Source organism: Poeciliopsis prolifica, unplaced genomic scaffold (assembly GCF_027474105.1).
Source record: "Poeciliopsis prolifica strain line A6 unplaced genomic scaffold, Auburn_PproV2 SCAFFOLD022, whole genome shotgun sequence".
NCBI lineage: Eukaryota > Metazoa > Chordata > Actinopteri > Cyprinodontiformes > Poeciliidae > Poeciliopsis > Poeciliopsis prolifica.
Window position 1 is genome coordinate 3,388,599 of NW_026562397.1, and position 8,587 is coordinate 3,397,185.

At 44.3% G+C, this 8,587-nt stretch overlaps 1 pseudogene; it reads left to right on the forward strand.

Annotated features, from left to right (window-relative positions):
- The first annotated feature begins 1,120 nt into the window (after positions 1-1,120).
- LOC129369853 (dehydrogenase/reductase SDR family member 11-like) lies at positions 1,121-7,858 on the forward strand (annotated as a pseudogene).
- Positions 7,859-8,587: the final 729 nt, after the last annotated feature.

The following is an 8,587-nucleotide window of genomic DNA, read 5'->3' on the forward strand; positions in this document are numbered from 1 at the left end:
TACTGCACTTTTTTCTTTTATTTGAGTGACTGTGTCATGAAGCAGCACTAGTTGAATAAAATATCTGAATAATCTGAGTAACTTCAAGAAATGAAGAACAAGTATTTTTAAAAACTAAAAAAAAAAAAAAAAAAGCCACAGAGACACACATTCAGTTTTTGTGAAAGTTTAGTATGTTTTATACTAACATTAACTGATTTCGGGAGGTTGGGAGAATGTTTTGCTTAAAATTGTTTGGTGATTATGTTATCTATATGAATTCTTTTCATTTTGATATTCATATTTTGGTCTGTCTGATTATATAACTTTTACATGTTAAATGACTGTTTTCTTGAGTTATTCAGTACTTCTTGCCTAAACCCTTTCCTACTGTTATGACTGATGATTTCACACCTGATTGAGCTTGACTGAACTTTGCCAAAGTTCTGCTAAAGTGGGAACTTGCACAATCCTGTTGCTGGATCCAGAAGAGCGTGAGATCCAGGCTGTTCATAGCAAAACATGCTGAGACGACAATGACTATGATGTGGTGGGTTACATAATTCTTCCCTTTCAACTCTCACAATCTTTATCAAAAGGCCATCCATCCATCCATCCATCTATCCATCCATCCATCCATCCATCCATCGATCCATCCATCCATCGATCCATCCATCCATTCATCCATCCATCCATCCATTTATCCATCCATTTATCCATCCATCCATCCATCCATCCATCCATCCATCCATCCATCCAGCCAGCCATCCATCCATCTATCCATCCATCCATCCATCCATCCATCCATCCATCCATATATCCATCCATCCATCCATCCATTTATCCATCCATCCATCCATCCATCCATCCATCCATCCATCCATATATCCATCCATCCATCCATCCATACATCCATCCATCCATTCATCCATCCATTTATCCATCCATCCGTCCATCCATCCATCCATTTATCCATCCATCCATTTATCCATCCATCCATCCATCCATCCATCCATCCATCCATCCATCCATCATTAGTGTGAGGAGTGGCCTTGAACGCACCACGCAGAATGGGGCGTTTCCGTGCAGCAGAACTCCGGACTATAAAGATCCCGGTGTTCTCCCGGCTCCCTCGTCTCTCTCTTGTCCTCCTGACCTGCAGTGAAGACCTGCTGTGAGGCTGTGATGGACCGCTGGAAGGGCAGAGTGGCTCTGGTGACCGGAGCTTCGGTCGGGATTGGAGCGGCCATCGCCAATGAGCTGGTCCGGTTCGGCATGACGGTGGTGGGCTGCGCTAGAAGCCTGGACAAAATCCAGGTCTGTTACACTTTGTCAGGTTCTGTGTTTTTCTGTGTTTAATTCTGAGTTTCTGTGTCCTGAGTTCTCCTCGTTGTCCTGTCTTCCCCTTGATTGTTCCCAGGTGTGTCTCGTTCCCCTGATTACCCTCAGTGTATTTAGTCCCTCCTGTGTCCTTTGTTCCTCGTCGGGTCCTTGTCGTTGTCGTTGTTTGTCAATTGTCAGTCGCTGTTTGCCGCACCTAGTTGCTTGTTTTTGTTTTCCGCCTGTTAGACCAGCGCTACCGGTGTTGAGCCCTGGCTTCCGCTCAGCCGTGCTGCCTAGCCGCGGACTCCGTTTGTTAACTGTGTTTCTGTGGACTTTATTTTATATTAAATTACCACCTTTCACTTACCTGGGTCTCCAGCGTTCTGCCTCACCAACTCACCTCCACCACCACCCCATGACAGAAGGACCCGACCAGAAATACGGTGAGGCTCGCTGAATCAGGTCATGGACCCAGATGGTTTAGAGGAACTACTCCGTACTATCCGCGAGTATGAGGAGGCAAAGAGTACGTCCACGTTCGCCCTGAGACGGCCAGGGTTCGCGATACGCCTGGGCCTGCTACTGGACTATTGGGTTCCTCGTCTCCCGCACCCCGCGCTGGTGGAGCTCCAGCTGGAGGCAGAGGAGATACGCCACACAGCCTTTGCGGCCTGGGAAGCTAAACCTCTGCCTCCCAGGCCCGACATTCGCTCCGCCAGCCCAGCCCCTGCTCCTCGTGCCGTTCCGCCGGCTGCCGTTCCTGCACCGCCGGCTGCCGTTTCTGCTCCGCCGGATTCTGCTCCTGCACCCCCGGCTGCTGCTCCCGCTCCGCCGGCTGCTGCTCCCGCTCCGCCGGCTGCTGCTCCCGCACCGCCGGCTGCTGCTCCCGCACCGCCGGACTCCGCTCCGGCTTCAGCCCCTGCTCCGCCGGACTCCGCTCCGGCTTCAGCCCCTGGTCCGCCGGACTCCGCTCCGGCCTCCGCGCCTGTTCCTGCGGTCCCTGCTCCTCGTGCTGCTGCTCCGGCAGCCTCTGTCCCTAGTGCTCCTTCCGAGATCCCTAGTGCTCCTTCCGAGATCCCTAGTGCTCCTCCCGTGCCTCCTAGTGCTCCTCCCGTGCCTCCTAGTGCTCCTCCCGTGCCTCCTAGGGCTCCTCCCGTGCCTCCTAGGGCTCCTCCCGTGCCTCCTAGGGCTCCTCCCGTGCCCCCTAGCGCCCCTCCCGTGTCCCCTAGCGTCCCTGCAGAGCCCCCTAGCGTCCCTGCAGAGCCCCCTAGCGTCCCTGCAGAGCCCCCTAGCGTCCCTGCAGAGCCCCCTAGCGTACCTGCAGAGCCCCCTAGCGTACCTGCAGAGCCCCCTAGCGTCCCTTGGCGCCGAGGACGCCCTCCGGACCTCCCCTGTGGGGTCTGCCTCGACGCCTCTGCCCACTTTCTGTTTAGTTTTGGACTCTTAGCCCCTCCTTGTGTTTCCGCCCACCTTTTGTGGGTAGTTTTTTGTTTTCTGGACTCTGGCCCTCCTTCCGTCTCCCCTCGGCCCACGCTGGTTTTTGGGTTTTGGATTTTGTTTTTGGGCGTCTGGTAGCCGCCCTTTAAGGGGGGGGGGGGGGTACTGTCAGGTTCTGTGTTTTTCTGTGTTTAATTCTGAGTTTCTGTGTCCTGAGTTCTCCTCATTGTCCTGTCTTCCCCTTGATTGTTCCCAGTGTGTCTCGTTCCCCTGATTACCCTCAGTGTATTTAGTCCCTCCTGTGTCCTTTGTTCCTCGTCGGGTCGTTGTTTGTCAATTGTCAGTCGCTGTTTGCCGCACCTAGTTGCTTGTTTTTGTTTTCCGCCTGTTAGACCAGCGCTACCGGTGTTGAGCCCTGGCTTCCGCTCAGCCGTGCTGCCTAGCCGCGGACTCCGTTTGTTAACTGTGTTTCTGTGGACTTTATTTTATATTAAATTACCACCTTTCACTTACCTGGGTCTCCAGCGTGCTGCCTCACCAACTCACCTCCACCACCACCCCATGACACACTTTGATTCAAATAATAATAATACTGATCAAATAAAACGCAATAAAAATTGTGAGCGATTATCAAATTATAAAAATTATCAAAGCAAATGAGAATACTTAAAAATAATAAAAATAATACTAATAAAGAATGAATAAATAAAAGTTGTTCTTTTAATACTGTGTCCTGATTGCACAATCTGGAGAACAGAGGGCCGTTTTAAATGTATTATAAACTAACAAAACCCTGTAAATATACAATGGTCCTGTTATGCAATAGAATAAGCAGATCGGTTTACAGTTCAAATCAACGGGACAGGTTTGCAGAAAACTGGGAGTTCCGCAGAGATTCGTGAGTTACACAATAAGTAAATGTCTGCAGCAGGCTGCACTTTGGCTCTGCATTGAGTTGAGTGTCGTTGAAAAATTGCCAAGTGCTTCAAAAAGACAGAAGTTGGAAATGAAATGTGTTCAATGTCTGTGTCAAAAAAATGTGAACAACCATAAAGTTGTTAATTCTGGAAAAGGCTGGATAACATATATATATATATATATATATATATATATATATATATATATAAAATATTATAGTCACTATACAGTCAGAAGCTTCAGTCAAATGTTTTCTCTACTGCCACGTTGTTTTAGGCCTTGGCTGCAGAGTGTAAGCGCGCAGGCCACAGTGGCGTCCTGATCCCGATGAAGTGCGACCTGACCAACGTGGAGGACATCCAGTCCATGTTTGCAGCCATCAAGCGCAGCACAAAGGCGTGGACGTCTGCATCAACAACGCCGGCCTGGCTCACCCCGATTCTCTGCTGAGCGGCAAAACCAGTGCCTGGAAGAACATGCTGGATGTAAGAACTCACTGTGACTCAGAGAATCTCATGAGACATTGTTTTGAGGCTTTCAGGGACACTTCAAATAGTTTATGTCTGAGGATGAGGAGGAGAAAGGAGAAATGAGCAGAGGTAAAGATGGGCTTGTTCAGATATCTGAGGTTAACCAGAGGTGCTTAAGATAAGTTAGTGAGACCAGAGGATACTTCATTCAGCCCAGAGCAGAAATCCAGATAAACTCCTGTTAGTTTATCTGGAGAAATTATTCATTCAGCATTTAGTATTAAACTTTTAATAACAAGGACAAACTCCCGTCAGTTCACAAATCTAGAACAAACTTAGAAAATACCATCAAGTTTTATCAGAACAAGAATCCAGAGAAACCCTTGAATTACGAACTACTTATTCTTAAACTTGGGGACTAATTTGCAGTTTCATACTCTTTTTTTTTTTCCTTTTGCTCTTTCCTTTGGTTTGTTGTTTTATTGCATTTCATTCTAATTCATGTAAAGCATTTTGTTGCTGAAATTCTGCTATGTAGATATCATTTCCTCACATTTTCTTACCTGCTGTGATGCAAATAACACAAAACAGATATACAAAAAAAATCTGATGTTCTGGCCTAGTTTTTATTGACATTTGGCAAATAGAAATAATTTTGATAACTCTACCAAATCTAAAACAAGATGGTCTGATTTAACAGACCATATTAAAAACAGACAATATATCAGTAAACTGTTTTTAACAGTAATAAATCGCCTGCAGAGCCATTTTCTACACGTTCGCTGGTTGTTTTGCAGGTGAATATTATGGCTCTCAGCATCTGCACTCGTGAAGCGTACCAGTCGATGAAAGAACGGAACATTGATGACGGGCACATCATCAACCTGAACAGGTTCGCTTTCATTTTACTCATTTGTTCCCTTAACAGACCGGGTTTGTTGCAGTGGAGAGAAAACTGTTCACGTTAATTTAGCCTCTGGTTCATTAAGTATCACAGAGGTAATAATTTGTAACTGGAACCTTATTGGAGTTAATTCAATCTTTTTACATTTTTCTCTTGTCTTTCATTTTAAATCTAGTTATTGGCTTCAGCTGCCATGTCAATCACTTTATCCAGGCAAAAACAGCATCAATAAGTACAGAATGAGTGACGTAAGAATACTTTATATGAGAGAGAAAAAGAGTACAGTGTAACAGGTTGGCCTTTTTCGGCTGGATTTTTCAGTGCAAACAGATGATATGAAGCGGAGTTTAGGTGGAACAGCAGGTTTATTCCTCCCAGCATCACAAACAATAAGTCACACTCTTGGTTCAAATCTCATGTCTCAATATCTGTCTCACAGATGAAAATTACAATCTTAAATAGTCCCAGCTGTGACAGATAAAAAAATCTGAAAATTCATAAGGTAATCCCATCTTACCCTGTTCCCCTTAATTGAATAAAATACATTTTACTATAACCACATCAACTTCCTTTTATAAATATTTTTTATGTTTTATCCTTACCCTTACTAAAAAACACCATAAAAACAGTACACCATAAAACAATACACCCCTCTCCCATTCTCAATGGTCTCTCCCAGGACCTATAACATTGTCCAGCCCTTAGGACAATATTTGTCCCAACATCCTGAGAGGACACATAAAGACAGGTGAGTCACTATATTAGCACATTCCACACTAATAAATTATGCACATCATTTACTTAGTTTTATCCACCCATAGCTCATTGCTCTGAGTATCAATTCTCCTCTCTTCACAGTTAACCACCTCCACTGGCCAATGAGGAGCAGCTGTGCAGAGCCCAGAACAAAGGCTACACACCAATACCTAAAATACTCAATAAATACAATTAAAACTTCCTGAGTGCAAAATGTTATTAATTTATAGATCTATTTTAAAAGTGCAGTGCTAAATAAAGTGCATAGTGAGAAAGTGCAAATGTTTTTACAGTGCTATACAATACATTGAATAAATTAATTCAGTAATGAAGGTCTCTTCATTACATACAGTAATAGTTATTTAACTAATAGTTAATAACAGTATTGAATTAATATTAATTTCAAGGGGAAATAAAATCAAAAGAAATAAATAAAGTTAATAGCAGTGATAACTCTACTAATGCTTTATGTTTAGAAGAGAAATGCTTGAACTAACTTGAATGGAAAAAGGAAAAAGTTGGAGACTTTTGAAAGAATCATTTAATCAATTCCACAGCTGGACTATTATTATTATTGCTTAGTGGAATCAGAGATGCGTTGGATTACTTCTGATGCATGCTGGTGAGATTATGGTGCTCAGATTGGTATTGCTTTTGATATTTCAGTTTTTATAATAAATGTACTGTAGATCTCATTCAGGGCTTGGCAGTGGATGTTTTTGTTTGTGTCACACTGAAGTGTTTAAAAATGTAGGTTCATTAAAACAAAAAATTTATTTTAAAATTTTGGACAAAAAAAAAACCCTGAAAAGTCTGGTGCACATTTTATAGAAAAGACAAACAAATAGTCCATGCGAAGTTAATGGCATCGTTTGTTCTGCCACAAGGACAACGGCGCTAAACCCAAAACCACGGATGAAGACGACTTTCTATGTGAAACCATAACCGGCTGCCAAGAGTTAATGGCAGCAACAAGAAAAGGTTTTGATGAACAAGCAGAGCAAACAAATTCCAAGAGTCTGGTTGCTTATGAAAACATTGCTGAGTCAAATGAGAGTCTTCTGGCACAGAATGTCTGATCCTGTTCAGTCATTTTATTGGACTGTTTTTGTTACTTTTGTGGCGGGGATATATCAGTAGTTCTTTGTATGTGTTTGACTCGCATAACCCTCAAATATCTCCCCTCCCTTCTGTTCCAGCATCTGTGGACACATTGTGATTAACGGCGGCGAGATCCATTTCTACACGGCCACCAAGTACGCCGTGTCGGCCCTGACCGAAGGCCTGAGGCAGGAGCTCAGAGAGGCCAAGACTCACATCAGAGCCACGGTGAGGTTTCAGTGCCGTCCATTTATAAACTGGGGCTGGGACCTTCACGCTTTAACTTCCATTAATGGATTTCGTCGATTGTAACACCGTGATTAGCTAGATTAGCTGCTGAATTTGACTTATTATTCTTTCAGTTCATGCAGTAGTTTTTGGAATTCATCCTCAAAGTTCCAACCGGTTCTGCAGTCTCTGACAGGACAGACGTCGTCTTACGTCCTGACGTTAACTGACTGTCCTCTTGTCTCTTCAGTCCATTTCTCCTGGCATAGTAGACTGAATTTTTTAACCGTTTCTACAACAAAACCCCTGACAAAGCCACTGCAGCATATTCTCAGCATAAGGTAAGCATATATACAAAAAGAACACATCAATACACTCAATACTGTTTTTTTACAGAGGAAAGCAGTAAAGCCTTTATATTTTTTTACAGCCATTGGAAGCGATAGACGTTGCTAATGCCGTGGTTTATGTCATGAGTGCCCCGCCTCATGTTCAGGTAGTTGTTTTTTCTTTCTTTCCATGTTTCTGTTCTAAAGGATTGTCTTTTGCTTTTCTTTGTCTGAGCGACTCCACCTTGTTTTCCAGGTGGGAGATGTTGTGTTGCGACCTGTGGAGCAGCAGATGTGATGCTGAACCTTGTGATGGCTGCATTCACACACCACTCACTCTTCAGATGATCTCCGTCTGTGAAATCAACCATGTTAATCTCCAATTAAAAGAATAAAAGTCTGATTTTAAGGTGGGACGTGTCGCTGACCCCTTACTGGAACCGTACGCATTTTAGAGGCAGGCTGTCTGCACTGGCACTTTCTGGTAATGTTGGAAAGCCATGTGTCATGAAGACGAAGCCTGACTGACAGCTGCTAACACAAACAACGCCGCACCGTGTTGTTTAAGAAATTCATTTGACAATCCTCTAATGACTTTCATACCCAATACACCCGCTATTGTTGACTGAGAAGAATATTCCAGGGGGTTCTTCACAACGAAGGCATTTTGCTTCGGTGCCATCTTCCTAAAACCATTGGCTGCATGAAGCTTAAGCCAAGAGCAGGCATGTAACGTCACCCTGCCAATGTTGATTAGAGAAACTCAGACACCATAGAAACAGCGTCCAAATGACACTGAAGTGGGTCATCCAACAGTTTCAGAAGTACTGTGAGAAAATGTTCTCAGTCAACCAGCAGTGAATCCAAACACTTATGTTCAGGACCACTTCAGCCATGACCTACCCCTTCTGAAATGTGGCTCCACAAAGCAGAAGGAAGTGGATTCCTGCCTGCTGATATGCAGCTGCAGCCTCTCCTTCTATGAGAAAGGATGCTGCGAGACATGATTCACTCCTTGGCTGACAACAGCTTCTGGCCATGTGACTGGGTTTCTGGCAACGCCCACAAACAGTATGGGTCGCTCTGTTCGGCTGTGGGGACCTAGAGGTGGGTTGTACGATCAGCAAATTTTGAGAGAGCAT